General features: G+C 30.7%; 1 protein-coding gene across 1 annotated transcript in view; it reads right to left on the reverse strand.

Moving 5' to 3' along the window:
• The window catches only part of LOC108744843, a 75,000-nt gene extending 56,475 nt beyond the window's left edge, over window positions 1-18,525 (reverse strand). Inside the window, exon 1 of the mRNA XM_018480793.1 lies at window positions 18,425-18,525. The gene's annotated coding sequence lies outside the window, so the exon portion shown is untranslated. The remainder of the gene's footprint in view (window positions 1-18,424) is intronic.
• Window positions 18,526-19,033: the final 508 nt, after the last annotated feature.

Consider the following 19,033-nt stretch of genomic DNA (forward strand, 5'->3'; position numbering starts at 1 on the left):
TTAGGCAACCACTACTTAATTGATTTGGTTATCGTGAATGAAAACATATTAAGAGGTAAATTAAGAAATGATATTAAGGTTGGCCTCAGAAACTGGACAGTCTAGAAAAGGCGCAGCTGTATCGAAAAAATTATAAGAATAACAAATAGAAGAATAAGAAATGAAGATTTAGATCAAATTTAGTCAAGAAAATTCTATATATTAAATTTAGTGTCATTTGTTGATTTGCCCCTTATTCAGCTACTACATTAATTGATTCTTCACGATCAAATCGTAAAAAGTCTGTAAGGTTATTTTAGCTTATGAGTACTTCCGATTGTTCAATGTGGAAAAGAACGTCAAAAATGAACTGGTTGCCCAATTTTATCTATGCAACCCACCAATGAATTTCGAACCGTTTCTAAAATATTCGAAAAGCTACTTCATTCATGCATAACTTTTTGCAAAATTTGATTTTACAGCAAAAAGCTTGTGCAAAGGCAAATGAACAATGAAAAATGGCAATTGTCTTAAGCAACAGTCAATAGTTTTTAAAAAAAACCTTATTAAATTCCTTTCCATTAAAAATTCAGGCGTATCTAGTACTATTTATTTTAGGTACATGGTGTTTTCACCACTGATAATACCGTAGGAAGGCACTGAATCAAAATAAGTCGATGTTGACGTTTGTCAATTAAAAATATAAGCATACAGGTATATTCGTGATACCACAAGGACGTAATTAAAAAAACACTCAACTCAACTGATACAGCGTAAGGAGTATTTTATTTTTGTTTTATTGTTTCGTGTACCAGAATAAAGATAACGTAAATGACTCCATTAAAAGCATGTTATAAAAGGAAAGTGAATTTCTATTTTTTTTTAAGGAATAACAGTAACCACGTAATGACAAAAAAATAAAAATAAATATTTTAGGACGTCAGTGTACATGTAATAGAAGAGTAAATGTGACAGAAGATTAGAGTAATTTGAATTAATAGTGATTAATTAAGATGAGATTAGAAAACGTGTAATGATACCATTTTAAGAAATCATTTTGGATAAATTGTTGTAGCTCTTGGGCAACATTTGCAAATAAATAATAGTTTCTTAGACCAAGTAAATGCACTAAAAAGTTAAATGCTTACTTTGTCGTAAGATTAAAGCTTTAATTATTCAGGTAATTACCTTTAAGGATTTGATTTTATTTCAACACCGTTTTTAGCTACATATTTCGCGAGAAATTGTAATGAAAAATGCTAATTATTTATTAATTTTTATTTACAAAAAGTATGTCAAACATGAAATTCCACACACCCTATTTAATTTAGATTTTTACGACTACGTTATTTATTCATAATCCGTACAAGAATTAATTCCGTTAATGTTATTAGAATTTGTTAAAAAGTCTGTTAACGATTTTTCCGAATAGGGGCGCTGTCCAGTATCTTTAGAAATGAATGTAAATGCAATTAAAATTAAATTAAAACGAATTGAGTGCCCCTTATGAATAAGTACTTATATGTACTATATACTTACAGTTTCTTAACAATTAGGTGCTTCTTAATTACGCTCTTATAATTTCAGCACGCATGGTGTTTCATCAACGAGGCATGTTACTTAAACTTTCATTTTCATTTTCTGATGATTTAATAGAACTTTTATATTAAGTATACCTATGCGTACTTCCGAGTAATAAACCTGCAGTTCCATGGAAGTTGCAGTACGTTTCTCTAAACAACAAAAGTTACAATCTAACAACTGCATTTAGGAGAGTTCTAATAGATACATGTGTAAAACTTGCATATATTGGAATTTTGCCCAATTATCTCTAAAACGCTTTCACCATTATAACTACGTCGTCTAATTGCCATGGGTAGATATTAATACGATAAAGATCCGATTATAGGTAATACACAAATGTACTTCAATTTTTATTTCACAAGTGCTTTTAAAAAGAAAATAATTGACCATACTTTGAGCTTGATGGTTTATCACTACAATTATTGATGAATGATATCTTCATTAAAGCTAATTATTACTCTCTAGAACTTTTCGTGTAGCTATTATTACTTAATTTATGAAAAGATATCAATAGTGGATTAAGCGACGAACCTGATTTGGTAGAAATGTAAATTTTCCAATTAGAAAAACAACTCGGGCGTATTTATTTAAAAATAATATTTCAATCAATATGTTCGTTACTATTAATGATTTTAAGAGATTTGTCCGAATGCTGCAGAATTATGGCGAAGATTACCATGCTCTACACGGCGGATTATCTCAGTAATCACTCATACTACAAAGTTGAAATTTGTTGTATTACTTATTAATAAATCGAAATTTACGTGGTAAAAATCCATATCAAAATAAAAATAAGACATCAAGATTTGACTAGAAGTCTGATGAAGCCAATAATGGCGAAACAATTGTTACTTTTTAAATAAAAGTGTGTGAAAATCTTGAACCCTTATAGAATAAGTAAAACAGACACATGCTGGGTACTTTTAAGTATACTAATACTTGAAAGGCCAACATAAAAACATAAATTACTATGTACTTATTAGAATTAAATGCTTTAAACGTTACGATGTGTAAACGGGTACACTTATAATATTTAATTATTATTATACCACGGAGGTTATCACAGTGATGTAAGGAAAAGTACCCAGCTATTAAATTAAATCTACCTATCAAGACATTCCGTTTGTGAGAAACAAAGTCCGCATAATAGTAATTAGTTTAACGGAAAAATCTGAATAAAGTCTTGCTGCACAAGTGTATTTACTTAATGAACTCGTAAATATATACGTTCATGCGTGTCAAGATGTATGTAGGTTGCATCAAGGACACAATAGCTGCAATGTGGATGATGCAGTTGCATACATAACGTAACTAAAGTTAAATACAATATGTTGATGCTCAGTTCGTGAGTTACGACAAGATTTTGTTTCTGCTTTTCATTTTTTATCACGTTAAGTAGGCATTCACAAACGAAGGTACTTGAGATTGTTTCGGTTACATAAAGTATGAAATGTCCTCATTCAAACGTACAGAGTCATTACTCAGAGAGTGCAGCGTTGGCTACCGCTTGAGGTCAAAGGATTACAAGCCCATTTCTGTTGTGGATTCCAGGATTCTGGGTTTGCACTTGCACCACACATCGTGTTGTCTGTTATCGACGTTTCGTTCTAGATATCACAAGGCATTCTAATGTTTTCTCTCTCTGTCTGAGATTGTTCAACAGCACTAGAACAGCCCTGAAGATGTTCTCAAACGAAACGTTGACAACAGATGCAGTCGAATCGTATGAACTTAATTTCACTACTATTTTTGAGATTCTTATGTAATAATTTGATTGTGCATATAATATAATATATATCTATAAATTTCAAATGTCATAATTTAACAATTTTTAGCAATGTTTACTATGTAATCAAAATGAAGATGTGGTAGTTTCTTCTTTCGTCATTTACTTAAGTGATTATTATTTTAGTTTTGGTGAAAGGTTTGAGCGTAAGTAAGTATAAAAGATTACGAAATCAAATCATATGCTACTGGTGAATTCCACATTTCGTTAAACTTCCTTGAATAATTAATTTTGTGAAGTTAGGTAAGTAAGCTACATTGCATGAAAGATTTATGGTCAAAATATGAATGCGTGTTGAAGTTTTTACTGTTCACCGCCAGTAGAATAACAAAATTATATTGGAAATGTGTGTTCTGGCGTATTTGCTGAATCGTGGAATAATGCATGAATTTATGTGTGATTTAATTTAGATATTAGACAACATCACTATTTAATTACATCTTGTAATGCATGTAGATGATACGGATAAGTCTTAAAAGCAAGATGATAAACGTTATTACTTGTCAATTACGTAGAAATCTGTCCAAGTAAAACGATAAGTTATTGTATACATAATTTTTGAAGGAGTATCTATCATCCCTATAATTTGCAGGAAAATATGACATTTGCCTAACATAAAACAACATTCTTTTATCATTTCAATAATTACTTCTAATTCAGACGTATAATATTTTTGAGGCTCATAATTTTGCATTGCACTAAATTGATTGGACACATACTTACACAGGATCATTGCACTTCGGTTTAATTTTAAAATTAAGCCATATATTTTCGTGGTCTAGTAGTTTTGCCGTTTTGTTACCAGGATGTTGAATTTATGAAACGCGCAATCGTTTTCCAAACAAAACAGATTTTTAGAAATCTCCGGCACAAATAGCTCAACGAAGCAGATAAATGATGCAATCGAAAGTTGGAGACTGGATAAATATTAAGTTTTCATTGTTCGAACTGTTGAACTGCACGAAGAACTTGACCTTCACTCATCGCTATATTGCTATAATAAAGGCGAATCGAAAACCGAACATAGGGATATTTTATCATCATCATTACATCATCTTTTGAAAAATAAGACATGTTATGGATGGATAGATTCATACAAATGTTATCAGTCTCCTTTTCATATAAATAACAAAGTAATATAAGATCAATAAATGTAAGTCCTGATTGGCTTGATATGTAAAGTGCTATAGAGTTTAGGTTAAGTTATGGTGGAAAAGGTTTTCATGAGTGATATATGTGAAGTGGTTAGGTTAGGCTACGGTGGTGGAGAATTTCCTGACTGGCACATCTAAATTACTGCGTATCATCGATAATAGTTAAACGCGTTTTATTTATAAGTTCTGTGTCGATTTCTATAACGACTTGTAATTATTTCTTACAATAAGGTATATGTAAATCGATGATTTCTAATTTATAAAGGCCTTAATAGACAAATATGTGCAAGTACACTGGTTTTTAGTGAGCATTTGAATATAATTATATTCATAAGAAGTCATAGATATGTTATAAGTGAAAACGAAGTTTTTAGGATGTTTAAAGAAATTTGTGTTTGTGAAGAAAGTACTTCTTTCATACTTTTTCGTTTTTCTTTTTAACAAAGCTGATACATTTACTTTCATTCGATGCATTGTTCACATGGATCCTAACCTTGATTTGATTTTATTTTTGTCTGAAAATGAGTGTAAATGGTGAGTTTATTCCTCGCTCAGAAATGAGAAAGATCAGAGGGTAATCTTTTAAATAATTACTGACATTACTGTTCTTATTTGGTCTTTAATTCTTACTCCAAAATTCTGCTAAGGTAGATGCAGAAGTAAAAATACATTGACGTGTGTATTTTGATGTAAATTCATATATTGAAATAGGCTGACTCAAAATTTGACTAAACAAACTCGACACAATTATTACGCTGACCTATTTTCCCTGTTATATAAAGATTCGACGAAGGCGACTATTATCAAACATTCGAAAAACTCGATCGATTGGCGGAATTCGACATGCTTTCAAAGCGAATCAAGCGTAAAAATTGACAGAAAGACGTAGGCGATGAAATTTTACAGGTAGACGAGTTTTAGGTTTTAAATAAACTGAGCGCATGAAACCAAACATATACTTCAAGCAAACAGCTACCTTTAAGACAAAAAATAAAGAAATAGGCCATTGGTTCGGATAAAAGAAGTTATCCATGTGAATTATATAAAACTACTTATAGGTAAATTTCGCATAATTAATAATTTAATGAAATCTATTTTATTTTATTTACAATAAGAAAAGTATGTGCAAAGTTAATAGTTATCGAAATGCCATTGTTCTCTTCCAAAATTTAGGGAAGATTGAGGCTAAAATTCTTAGTGTAATTTATTATCAACATTTTCAGTCCAAAGATTATCTTGATCTTATCTCCCCATTTTTTTTGAAAACTAGATAATCCACATCTCTAACCGTTTCTAATCTAGGTCTACCTCCACATCTATTAATTCCCGTTTTTGCTTCTATCTCTCTGTACCTAGCCCTTCATGTTCGAGAAGGTGTCCTGGTAACATATTTCACCTAGTTTTTATCCCATAACGTCCTCTATTCTCTTACTTTTTCTAATGCCTTCTCTAACCTTTTCTGTCCACTGTATTTTTAACATTCTCCTAAACTTTATATTTGTTATGCTGCATAAGATTGTTTTAGTTATTTAATTTTTTCTTTTCTGCTAACCAAATAATAACAACAAAAGGCGCTAATAGTATATATAAATTATTAAGAAAAACATTGTTAGTCAAGAAATAAAAAGTTTAGTAAATAGTAAACATTCTCTACTGCTAGGAACAATTTAAAAAATTGACTGTTTTTGTATTTGGTCAGACTAGTTGCCACAGACTGTCGAAAACCTGAACAATGTAAATAATAATACCAGTTTTTTAAAAATTATGAAGAAATCTGGAGTTAAGATGAATGTTCGTGTATGTAAGTCCTTGAAACGACTTTATAAGCCTTGAAAAGGAAACCGCATATTGCAGGAATCACACATTCGAATTTGCTTTCCTTTTTTGCTACTTTAATTATATAATTAAATACAAAAGTTTGGAATATAGAAAGGAATACATCGAAAATGTAGTAAAAATACACCAAAAACCAAACTGCAAAAAGTGGATTCAGATAGAAAAATTAATATACTTGAACTTGATAAACTTACTGTAGTATCGGGAATGCGTGCTTTTTAGTTTATGGTAGGCTTAAAGTAATTTAGGAATAGTTTGTAATTTTAAGGGATTAAGTAATTGTTATCCGTATGTTTAGAATAAGAAGCAAAATATTTTTAAGCAATAAACTTTAAGAAAACTACTGCGTCCTCTCCAACCGTACGGTTTTATTAGCTGACTGAAGGTACCGTGAGAAAGTGACAAAAATTGACACGTGCAACGTTGGGGTAAAGAGAGACAGAGAGGGTATACTTGACCGAGGGTCTCAAAAACATTACGGTCAGTCTTGCGGGGGAGAGTTGAATCAGTTCTCGAAGACAGCGGTTGTAGAGGATCGAATTTGTACGAACTTATGATACGTTCATTTTGTATTTCATTTTATTTAATAAACATCACTATTATTAGTCCCATATTACTTAAATACCAAAGTGCGGAAAGAGGGAGTACCTTTACAGGAAAAAACTACATATTTAACTATGAAGATTGCTAATAATTCAACCTAAGTTATTTAACTTATTAATTTCGAGATTTTCGAATAGAACAGTTTGTACCAATACCTGAAGAGAATCACACTTTAGAGAATTGACAGAATATTATTACCAACAATAATGGGTTTCATGATCTTTAGTAACTAATCCACTTAATAAAAACCAAGAAAAAAGACTTAAATTTAATTTATCCGAATGTAGATAACAATTAACAATAAATAATTATCACTTACAAATACAATACAAAATGAACAACGTATCAAAAAATGATGCTACATTGAGAGTTTACAAGCTGAACAGCTACATAAGCCAAAACTGGAAGATACTTCAAAGATAGAATTAAAGAACACAAAATAAATTGAAAATAAAACCTCTAATTTGGCTTACCAAAAACATTTACGAAAAAATTCATATATTTTTAATGAAAACTGCAAAATCGTATACGTTGAAGATAAGGTCTATTCGAAAATCTCAATAATAGATATTGTGTGGTGAAATGTGAATTATGATAGAATAAACATTTTTGTAACTGACATAATAAAGATATTTGTAACTTGTTTTTCTTTATTATCATTTTTTTAATTTATAAAAAGCAGTTATTCGTCCTTGTAAAATTTTTATCACTACAATAAAACTGTTGACAGTCTGACATTTCAACCCACAGCGATACCTAACATAGATCTAATTGATTTGTGTTATTTCTATTTACAACTTCTGTCGATTATACACACAGAGTTCGAGTCGGTTAGAATTTGCACAAGTTACATATTTTATTTTCAGACACAAACCTACTAATACGAGAGTAAAATGCTGGTGCATATGTCCACGATAACTGCTCGCATTCTAATTACATACACATGCATATGTAAACTTAAAAAAAAAGGAAATAGAAAGGCAATGTTCCATTATGCACCATAATGCAGTGCAAACGACAGGGCAGCAGCGCCCGCCAATCGAGTTCATAACTTATTAGCACGGAGCAACTTTCAATGTCTCCGTTCTTTGTTGGAAGTGTGAGCTAACAGGCGCACAATTAAATCCGTTTGTTAATCAAGGTGTAAAAAAATGCAACTGCAAATGGTTGCACAAGGTGGAGACAAACGACGGCGTGTGGGAGGAGCTTTTAGTAAATGAGAACGAAACTGGAGTGTATGTAGGTAGTCAATGTTCTGCAGACCTTCGGACAACGTGCAAAGTTATCTTTTTTTTATATATTTTCTTACTGGAAGATAAGAAAAAAGGAAAACGTAATTGATTCCTTTCACCAAGCTGAAAAATAGCCATTCACAATCGGCGGTGGTGAAATTGAAGCATAAGAAACTCAAAAATAGGAAATTAAATGGAAACAAAAAAGAAAAGCTTTGAATTCAAAACAGAAATTAAAACGATCGAGCAGTTATGGAAGGAGATGCATCGGTTGCTGGAATAAACAGAAGCTTTCGAAATGGCTAACATTTCTTAGATTAGTATATTAGTCCAATTGATTTCCATTGTGGTTGATTTTCGGTATCTAGGAAGTCAGATAAGTCAGGACGGAAGGAGTGGAAGGGATATAAAGCAGAGGATAACGCAGAGTCGAGTCGCCTTCAATAAAAGGAAGTCACTTCTATGTTCGCGAACGATTAATTTAGAATTTCGAAAAAGATTGTGAAAGATGTATGTTTGGAGCGCGGCTCTGTACAGATGCGAAACATGGACGGTGGGCGCGGCGGAAAAAAAAAGATTAGAAGCCTTCTAAATGTGGTGTTACAGACGAATGATGAGGATACTGTGGATGGAGAAGGTTAGAAATTAAGAGGTATTAGAAAGAATAGGAGAACAGAGGACTCTATTAGAGTCAATAAGAAATAGGCGAGATAGGTTAGGTTAGGGCTAGTCAGAGACATATAAGAGGCAGAAACAGGAGTAAAGAGGAGTAGAGGTAGACCCAGACTAGATTACTGTTTATAAATAGTTAAAGATGTGGGATGTTCTAGTTTTGGGGAAATGCGAAGATAGTTGAGGTTAGGAAAGAGTGGAGGTGCGTGTCCAACCAATCTTAGGGCTAACGACCTTATGATGATGATTAGTCCAATTGTGAACAGAATAATATTCCAAATATTTGTACTATTTTTTTTGACCACCTATAACAATTAGGATTTAACAAAGCTGTCTTACAGTACAATAATGCACTAAACTCATTTCCAGAAGATAAAGTTTGAACGCTTTTTATTGAATGATCTGTAAATTTTAATTTTCTAAAGGCAGGAGTCAATAGAATCTGAAATCATGACCTAATCGGGATTCTCACACGTTAAAATCTGAATAAATTATTATTTTAATCCACTGGATAGGTTGATAAACCATTACGGTATTTAATTTGTGGGGTTATTTGAAAATAATTTAAATTGATTAAGTAAGGTGAAATATAAAAAATTGAATTATGATCAAAAATTTTTCTCTTCTCCTATTCAATTGAGCAATTTATATTGGTTGAAGTTGCAATTACTGACATTAGAAACTGCTGTAATCCTGTAATTTAACTTTTAAACTTGTGAAATATTCGTTTTGTTATATTTTTAAATCTCCTCCGTTTCAAAGACTAACATTGCAAAATTATTCTTTTAGCATTGCAATTCCATAATAAAAAAGTGATCGCATTTTAGATTTTTCCAAGTGCCAAACACAATAAACGACAACTGATCTATTCAAACGACGTTGTAGTACGATTCGTGACAAAATTACGTAAAAAATTTAGTAATCGAACGTTAAACTTTAATCGATAATCAAAGACAATTTGTAGGCCACGATAAAAACGCAACAGGAGCTCAATGTTATAGAAAATGTCGGACTCTTCAATTATTACTGCTTAATTTCATTATAACAGTATAATATACCTGAAGCCACCTGTACATTTAGAAAAACGAATCGCGAATTTACTTATTCTAGAGTCGTACAGTAGAAACATGTAATAAAAATATTTAACAGATCACGTAGGATGTTTGTAAACATAACAAGTCATGACCATTTTGAAAGAATTTGCTAAGGTTGTAGGTCAAAAGATTTATTTCTTGGGAGTACACCAAATTAAAGACATAGATCCTCATGATAGTAAAATTTATTATTTGCCAAAATTGTGTAAAAATCTGCTTGAGTGCATGCACGAATTCGCGGTAATTATTTTATAAGAAAATATTAAAATGCTAACAAAAGGCTTAGTTACTAATATCGAAATAATTACCTTCCGTATAAGTTCATACAATTGTTTGATTATAGTATTAAGACACAAACGACATCCCTACTAAAAGTTTTGTCTGATTATCTCTACAGGCTAATTCTTGAAACGACTAAACAGATTTTAAAGGAACTTCGAGACTTGTAGAGGAAGTTGTTAGCCGTAATCTACTTTTACTTTATTACTTAAAAGATTTATTGGTTGTTTTTTCATTGTTCTCTAGGTTTCATGCGAACCCAGTCGCGGATAAAATAGTTGTAACTCAAAAGTAAGTATTATTTAGTAGTTACGTGTTTAAAATTTTGACCTAATTAAAGTCTACTATGCGCCCTAGAAGGGATGACAATAAGCCCCACTAGATAGTAATGCTCTTTGCAAATATTACAAAATGCTGCCTATAATTGGCCTGACTAAGAAGATGAATAAAAATTGCATTAACACTAATTTCACTGGGTAACTGGTTATCTTTTTGTGAAACATTTTTCAAATAAGCTTTTAAGCTTTTATGGGCTGCATTATTTTAAGCAGTAGTAGTCCGGGATTGATCCTGCTTTTTTGGCAAATCGGTATATATGAAGCCGCCTGTACAACGTTTTGCAAGTTGTTTTGGTTGGTGGCGTCAAGGATGTGGCAAGGACGTAGAATCATTCGCTAGGTTTACACGGGGGCTATCTAAGTTTACGAAGGATTCTTCCTTGAAGATGTCAACCAAAACAGCTGAATAAATGGTGACGAAGAGGTTTTTGTTCGTGACTACACTAGAGAAGAAGATTCAATCCTTAGTCAAGTGTTTATTAGATAAAAATTTGAAATATCAAATTACAATTTAAATAAAATCATTTGTTTCAGATTGTGCAAGTCTATGACACGTACAGTAAGATGAATTTTGGTAATGAGATTAAATTACATTCATTTTTAATAGTAAGAAGACCGTTACTAAAATGGTATAAAGATAAAGGGCTTATTGACATTCCCTCCTTGTACCCTATTATGATTATTTATCTTATATTAGCGAGTTTACTGATTTTCTTGTTTCCATATTTAGCTCGTAATTTAAATGTGCTAATTCATATTAAAAAATTTTGTTTCAACTGCTTCTGCTTCTATTTTCTATTTTATTAAGATATCGATTAAAAGTAACTTTTTCCTGAATTATTTCCAAACAGTTTACCCAATTAGCAAACGACTGTGTTCATTTCTTCGACATGTGACCTTCTAAAATTTACCTTTTGTTAATATATTTTTAATCCTTTTACCGCATTATCTACTTTTCGTAGAAAAAAGTGGAAATTGGCTGTCCTCGAATTCAAGTTTGCACAGTCAAAAGTCCAAGTGGGTATAAGAAATAATGCAATCGGTGTTTAATATATTGTTTTCCTTACAGTTAAGCAATTACTATTGCTAAATGAACCTTTCAATTGATATGTTTCGACTGCAATGTAACATAAAGTCAATTGATCTAACACATATCCTATAATTTTTACAAAGTGTATTATGAAAGCATAAAATGTAAAACAACTCCGGAAAACTGCGAGTCTGATTTGCACCATGAGTTTTTCTTCTATTAACTAACAGAAATAAAAGCATGTTGTTGTAGGATTATAGGTATAATCTCCGCTAGTAAACAATATTCGTATAAAATTTAGATAAAGCTTTAGAAATTTTCCTTTTCCTGGTACTTTAAAAAATAAAAAGTCGGGGACACATTTTCAGATCTTATTTTCTAGATCACACAGTAACAGCTTGTATATCGACAATTAATTTCTTTCAACAATCATTAATTTATCTCACTATGCATTTATATTACCTATTACATCACTTTTTATTGTTTATCTTCTTCAACTGTCTATTTTCCGTCGGATACCTGTCACGTATTTATACAATTGTTATCCATTATTTCTGACAATTCCGGAAAACTTCTCGAAGATTTTTTTTATCGCACAAGATAATGAAAAGGAATTTGTACGAATGTGAAATGCTGCAAATGTACACAAGGATATCTCAAAATAATCTCCTATACCTACACTCAATGCAATTGGAAAATTACGACATTTTTGACATAGAGAAGAACATATTCGTTGTAACATTGATTTGTATCAGTAGGTGCTACAGCATAACGTAAAAGGTAGCCGGTAATATTAGGGCCCGATGTAAACTTGCGTCGCAACAATAGAATCAGATACGTTTCACTGACTTCAAAGCTAAGAGCTTTTGCTTCCAGGCGACACAAACAATATAATAGCCACCGATGCGTTAAGTAGATGACAAATTTTGGTGACTGGCCGGAAAATTCGAGTGTTTACTTTTCTTTACTCTGTATAGGTACGGTTTACCCTACAACGACAACAATAACATAAAAAGAAAAGTCTAGAATCTAAATCTCTATATAATTAATTGGCTCAACATTTATTAACTTAATTTAATTTAATTCAATATGGAACCTAATCATGAAACTGTTTTGCTTAGGTATTTGTGATTGTATTAATAGAGTACATTTTTGGACATAAAAAGCTACGTTTTTTTCAGAGAGAATGTATGAAGTTAATTTGGTACAACGAATCCCTAAAGCATTAATTGTAGCTTATGCGCATACGTCATTTAAACTGTTGTTATCGACATCTAAATTGTTTATTTAATTAGTATATACTTTTAAGACTTTTTAAAATTCATGGAAGTTATAAAATTAGTAAGTAAAATATATATAAAAGTTATAAAAATTCAATCGTTCAGGCCTCTTTTTCCGTAATTTTCAAGAAAAATGATTTTCATGTAAACTGTAATTTTGTTCGTTGTCCTTTTAAACAGTTTTACTATTTTGTAATCTTTATAGTTAATGCTGTGACATTACATTTTGCTTTCTCTTTAATTAATAATAATTTAATTTAATAATTTTAACGTAGATTTATTCGTATTGCCAAGTAACTGAAATTGATTTAAGTAAAACTAAAAAAATTACAACTAAATAGATGTCGCGAATTTATTAACTTAACAAAAAGAATCGAGTACTTTAATTTAGCATAAGTAGGTACTATTATTTTATTTATTTGTTGGTTAAAGGCTTTGTAGATATGGTTGTTTGTAAGCAGAAAATTAGTAAAAATGAATAAATGGACATTGGATACTTGACATTATTTTCAAGTAAACCGAGGGTTACGGTTATTGTTAAACAATTGCAAAATTTAGATCACCATACTGCATTACAAATTTAAATCTAATCGTTTTTATAAATTATGTAGAAATCCACTCAGTATATATACTCAACTCAAGTGTAGACAAAGTGGAAAGCGTCCTTTTGTTTCAGTGATTGAAAACGGCGATTTTTTACTACACAACAAGTGGACTTTCTAAAAGTAACGAAACAAATCTTTGACTTAGAAAATTGTATAAACAAAGTTAATTATGAGTTTCGTGAATCAGTACTTACACTGAGATTCACCTTGATACCAGACATTTCCGTGTTGAGTTACTAGCTTATCTCTTAAAACAATTAAAACTTATTTAATTTAGCATTAAGACTAACCCATTATGATAATCATTAGGTACATTATTTTCGATTCATTATCAAATTGTGACTTCTTTAGGGTTCGTTATTATTCGCTTAGTTTAGGAAAATTTTGTATATTTATTATATTCATTGAAGAGGTTGCAATTTAAGAAGAAGTTGTCTTGCTGCCTTAAAAATTCTGTGAAATAATCTCTTATTTTACTACTCAAACATTGGTTTAAATTTAACTAGTTTTAGTCATTCAATTTCGGCATTTTTCGATTTGAGGGTTTTCAATAAATTTTAAGAAGTAAATGTAGTACCTACTGCGATGATTTTTTCAAAGAAACCGTTGCGTATAATATTATAATAAAAATGACTTAACAATCTTAATTCATATTCTACATTTGTCGATATAAGTAATAAGATTTCTACCAAATTCCAATGGGATTACAAACGTTATAAACTGACTATTCTTTTGTTTCAAATGGCTGAAAAAAGATTCCTCTTATATTATCTTTCATACCTAAAGTAAACATATAGGTCAAATTTTGTGATTCAATGATACGACCAAGTATTTTGCGTAATTGACTGTCGATTTTCGGATTTAAAATATAATTTGTGGTTTTCGGTTAAGCTTAAAACTTTCACAGACTGATTCTTCAAAAGATTCACGGATGACGAGGCTTCACGGTGGTATTAAAATGGCAATGCCTAAGGAACGGTCAGTCATTTAAAAGCAATAATTTTCCCAAAGCAGTAATCAGTAACTATAAATGATATTTTCCAAATATTTCTCGTTTCTGAGGTTGTATAAAACGATAATAGTAATGTGAACAAGAAACAGAACAGTTAACATATCGCGTATAGATCGAAATTAATTTAACAAAATATAATTTCTGATCCGTAACCTTTAACGAAACACATTTAATATTATGAATTTATAGATTTATCTTATCTTTCTCTATCTCTAAAATTTATAGCTAATACATTGCTATTGCTACACACATTTTGTTAAATTGTAAGCAGAAAACTGTAGAAAGCATCGAATTAATTAATTAATATTAATGCAGATTTGTTTAAATTGTATTTAAAATTTTTTAAACAAAGTGTAATAATTAATTTCTAAAATGACACATTGAACAACATTGCTTCACAATTAATTGTTACTAACAACGCTGAAGAATAAAATTAAAGAACCTTAAAAGAATCTAAAGAAATGCTTTTCTGATTTACGTTTTACAAATACTTGAATATGAGATAAGATATGATTAAATCATAAGTTTGAATAAATCTGAATAGTTATATAGATAGCTAGATTTATTTTCGTATTCAGCATAAACATTTATGTATCCTTTCTTTCCTGTATCATTTAATAAAAGCCGACAGTATTTGATCCTGTTATTACTAAAAAATAAAATTCTAAAAATCAGCGTGTGGTATGTATTTATGGTTGCTACATAATATTTATAGAAATCAGGAAGTTACTATGTGGATATCGAGTTCATTTTACATTCCTGTATGTCATGAAACAAATAGCACCAGCAACAAGTACAAAATAAAAGCGAAGTTATTATAGCAGGTTTCATTAACAAATTAATGGCAGACAACTTTCATAGTGAACGAGATATCAGCAGGAGTCATTTTTATCTCTTCATTATGTAATTTAAGAAATAATCAGATTTTAAGCCTTTTAATTTGTATGTAGTAATATCAATATGACTTGAAATAAGAACTTTCACAATAATTATAATATATGTAGGCACTTCAAGATGTGTTAAACTTCTAGAATCTCTAGCAGCATTTTTTGAAGAGATAAGAGAAAGAAAAAGGAAAGTTCAATATTTTTGAAAGGCCAGAAGAAATCAAATTGAAAAACGCCTTTTGTGGTGTGACATGAGAGATAGATATTTTTCAGTAACATAATACTTTAAAAGAAACTAGATTGGAAAACTAAAAACGACAGCGCTACAAGTAAAAGTGACAATAGTAACAAAAATAATTAATTAATTTTAACTTTTTTAATTCTTAATTAGGTATATGCAGTATCATAAAAATTCAGTATTATCTCATCTACCAAAATTAATTTTTATAGTCAGTATACTTATAGGGCAAAAATTTTAATTATTTAATCTTTAATTTAACTTAAATCTTAATTAATTAATCTGTCTAAAATACAAAAGACATCTGATTGCTTCTTGATTCAATTGTTGTTTTGGATGTTTATCAACTGTTAATCCTTTAGGCACGTCTTATAATCAATCTCTTATTTAAGAAATTCTTCAAATCAAATCAATTTCTAATAAGATGATAGTAGGTACAGTAAAGGACCTATAGAATTTATAGTATCATTATTTAACAATATTTTCTTGAATAATGTACATTATGCAGATTTCAAATGAAATAAGTATTCAAAGGTAACGAATTTGTTTGCAACTTGTCAGTACTAACTTCTTAAGTGGCTTCACGATTAAATAATAATAAGGTCAACTACTAGTCGCTAATTATAATTGCTGGCATGATGACTCGACAGCATTCTAAACAACATGTAATTATGATATTTCATGTGTTAAAAAATGATTGACAGATTTCATTTAGAAAGACTTAATTGTCTGTGTGACAATACATCTATGACTTTATGTAGATACACCGCTGCACTGATCATTTCTCTGTTTGAATAATATAAAGAAGACAGCAAGTAAATATAAAAACCAAATGGTAAAAGAACTAATGAAGCAAATATTCAAACTAATTGTTTTGTTCGTTTAAAATAAAGAAAACATTGGCAAAGTAAACCCCTTCCGGATAAACCAGCTTGTAATCTCTACTAGTAATGTACGAACTGCGTCAGGAAACCTATTTGTATGACAATATGTTTTATTTTACGATTATAGTAGAAACTGAATCCTGTCTGAAGGCCTTTATATCCTTCTCATTGTTATTAGAGTTCTAATCCATATTGAAAATTAATTCTGAATGCAAAGAGGTAATAAATAATTCGTAAATGGGAAAATTGAAGGGAAATTTTCCGGATTTGTTTTATTCAATTAATATGGGTAACACATTAGAATAATTTTAGTGTGCTGATTATCTAAACGTATAAATAACTAATACCCGATTATAATTGTAGTAATAACGTCAAAAATTGAACATAAGTAAAAAGTAGTGAATATTAGTTCTATCCCCAGGCGATGTGTAAAAGCTTTAAAAAAAATGTTAGGAACGACAAAAAACTGAACCGATTTTGTTTTTTTTTGGCCCTAGTTAATATTATACATGCGAATGTGGGTTTGGTTGTTTATTACAATTTCACGTGTTAACTATTCAACCGATCGTTATGAAAGTTTGTACAGATATTGCCAGGAGCATATAAAAGGAGATAGGCTGTCTTTAATCGAGAAGAAAATACTATTCCCGAGGAATAAAAAAATACATTTACGCGGTTGTCGATGATCCTTGACATATATTTACGACACCAACGCGAGCGAAACCGCGAGTAAAAGCTTCTAACTCAATAATTGTTTTTTTTTTAAATATTTTATTTATTTGTCGAAACANATTTTATATTATCCGGTAATAAATGATTTTGTTACTACTATTAAATTTTATACGTACGATGAAATACCTTATCCCCACCTATCCATTTTTTTATGGTACTTTCTGAGTACGTGGTACGCGCGTTCTACCAGTCATGGTGTCTTTTTAAATAATCTAAAGGATAGTAGACGTTTAATATGAAACTAAATAGCCCCAGGTCATGTAGAATGGCAGATTATTTATTAGATGTCGACGAACGACCGCTTTGGCGTAAAGTAAAAGTGTAGAAAGTCTTCACAGCAGCAGCTGTCTGATCAGTTTCGATTGAACTAAATTATTTCTACGCCACAAAACCGAACGAATAGCGCGATTATTCGTGCTTATCGTTTTTAAAAAGAACTCGGTTACTTTTTGTGGGCGCTTTTTGAATATTGGTCAAAAGCACATGTAACTACATATTATAATACAATGAAAATTCAATAGAATACAGGAGTACAAATGCGAATTGAATAATTAATTGACTAGAGCTAGCCAATTGTAAATTTAGACACACATTAAAATATTTAAATAATAGTTCGAAAAAATATTATATATATTATACACGTAAATTTATTAAAAATATTTACGTAATGTATCAATTAACAGCATACTAAAATTCATTGATATATAAGATAAGAAAAAGGAAAAAAATTAAAAAATTCGATGCAGAAACATTTAGAAGTTTCTGTGTAATGATTTTGATAAATAAAATTGAAAATCGATGAAAATTAATAATGAAAGTAATTTTTTGTCATTTCTAAATGCCTTTTAATAAATCGAATTTAAATTAACATGAAACCACAGCATGTACAAACGAAAGAAACTCGTAATGAAGCTTTTTTTAGAGTCACAAAAATTAGGTTAGTTAGTAATCTACGACGTCGATTTGAGGATTTCTCTTTAACTCCAGAAATTTACTTTCGTTTTCTTCATCGAGTTTACCGACAATAACAACAGCAACAATAGTATTAAAAGCGCCAAAAGCATTTCCAAGTACCAAAGCAATACACTGATAAAAGCACTCGATAAGGTAGACAAGACGAGCGTGTGTTAAGAAGCACCCGCGGCACTCTAACCTTAAATCCTTCAAAGAAAGCACTGCTAGGAAAAAGTAACACTTACTTTCAGTAAAAGAGCGACAATGTTTATTACACCAGAACAACACAGAAACGAAAATGACACTGCTGCAAGATATAAAGGTGGTAACCGAATGGTTGGATCTCCCGCCATGAGAGCTTTAAGAGTGGCGCAGGAGCGCTCGCGTCGGCCGTTTGGCGAACTAATTCAAAATTGCAAATTTTGTAAATCCTTTGTCGGCACGGATGATTTCAGCGGATTATTGCATGCACACGGTTCCGAAACACCGTCAAGGGGAAGGAAAAGTAAGAAATAGTCTGGCCATTCGGTTCAATGTTTTTTATGCTGGTGATCCGTGAACTGTACGGAAAAATACGATTCCGCATTTGAAAAACACTTGTCGGTTCACTACAGCCGCCTTGATATATTCCACAGCTTGATAGACACAAAGTTTCGAAACAAAATATAACGAAAACTAAAATATTATTAGATTTGTATTAAGAACAAAGTGGAAATCTATATCATTTCATTATCCTCGTGTTCCAGACGGACCCGCTATAGAAACTGTAACCTTTAAAAGTGTATATCATATCAGTACCTACCTAACTGGTTCCCACTTAATTGATAATAATTTTAAATTGTGGTATTAATATT

This window comes from Agrilus planipennis, unplaced genomic scaffold (assembly GCF_000699045.2).
Source record: "Agrilus planipennis isolate EAB-ADULT unplaced genomic scaffold, Apla_2.0 scaffold35, whole genome shotgun sequence".
Taxonomy (NCBI): Eukaryota; Metazoa; Arthropoda; class Insecta; order Coleoptera; family Buprestidae; genus Agrilus; species Agrilus planipennis.